Consider the following 1,735-nt stretch of genomic DNA (forward strand, 5'->3'; position numbering starts at 1 on the left):
CCTTAACAAGTTAACCAGGATAGTAGGTCATTAAGACATGGAACAAAGCTATAGAGGACAGAATCAGACACACAAGTAGGGTCAACCATATGCATTAAGTAACCAATATGATCACATAGTTAAGGGATTAAACATAAATCAACAAACAGGTTGGTCAAGCATCAGACAAACAGGTGAAGTGTAGACATACTAGTTATACATTGAACATGGTAGAATTTAAGCATGCTAAGCAAAGAAGTAAACAAGAAGATAGGTTGAATTCATAGTCAATGAACTAGTGCAAGAATGAAACACATAGAGCTTAGGTTTCAAAATTTAACTGAGACATACCAGTCAAGGAAAAGAAATGCAAAATACGACAAAAAATAGGTGCAGTTCCACTATCTAGCCTTGGCTTTCAGCCGGCTAGACCCACAATAGCACAAGTAGCAAAGAAGGAGAAGAATTTTAATATATGTGTGTGTTGGGAACTAATGGTTTTGTCTTAATAAGTAAAACATAGGAGTTTATATATTAGTTAAATAGTAGAGCAAATAAGGTAAAAGAATGAACTTCAGTTAATCAAGGGAAGATCACAGAACCAATTACACGAAAAATCAGCATAGTCTTCCCTTAACTAAGGGTAATTAACCAACGGTAAGGACAAGACATATTTAAGGAAAGAAATTCAAATCAGACTTAGGCAAAAAGTGAATAATTAAGAATCTAATTAAGGAAATAATCATGAAAGGAATTAATAGATACTACAAGCAATTAAATAAGGCAAGAAAACTAATTAAAGTCATCAATAAGGTAATAATCAAGAATCATACAAATGAATTTTAACAGAACAAATCACTCAGCAATTCTGGAAAGAATATATCAATTTTCATAAACAAAATAGGCTGAATAAAACTTTAGGGACACAGAGAAATTAGGAGAAAAATAATTCAAAACCCTAATTGAGATTAATTAGGATAAAAATCACAAAGCAAGGAATCTGGCTAAGGAAAAGCGTGTAAATCAGAATACCGAATGAACCAACACGACTAGTAACTTTGAAAAGCTCAGAATCGAAGCAAAACATCAAACAGTTAGAGTTTTAACACAAATCAACTAGGGCTTATAAAACTTTAGCATAAATCAGTCAAGAACAATTAAGAACAAACTATTAAGCATTCAAAAATCAGAAAACCTTTTGAGAAGATGACTTAGGGTAAACCCTAATTTAGGAAAAATGGAAAATCAGTTGAAAACTAGGAAACTTTCAAGGAAAACATGTGAGATATGTTCGATTCGTCTCAAATCTATATAGATCTGAGAAGATTAGAGATAAAAATTAGGGTTTTTTAGAAAACATGACAGAGACGGGAACATAGGCCTAGAAAATCATGGATTCATATCAAAATAAGAGAGGTTTCTTACTCATGGTCGATCAAACGGCCTGAAACAGGCAAAGAAATAAAATGTGCAAACCAGACCGCCTAGGTCCCTTGAGATCTTCCCAAGGATCAAAGAAACTGATGAATCATAGCAAGTAGGAGGCCAGTATAGGCCTAAGACGACAAAGACATATCATAGAACGGAGGGCTAAACCAGTGACGATGCCTGAGGATTAGGGTTCGGATGGAGCATATGAGAGAGAAAGGAAAGGGTGACGACGGGGTATGGTGGAAATGAATTAGGTTAGGAGTTGGGTCATTTGGAATTAAAATGGTAAGAATCAATACGGGCCATTGATCTCAGAGATCAACGG

Source organism: Nicotiana sylvestris, chromosome 1 (genome assembly GCF_000393655.2).
Source record: "Nicotiana sylvestris chromosome 1, ASM39365v2, whole genome shotgun sequence".
Classification (NCBI taxonomy): domain Eukaryota; kingdom Viridiplantae; phylum Streptophyta; class Magnoliopsida; order Solanales; family Solanaceae; genus Nicotiana; species Nicotiana sylvestris.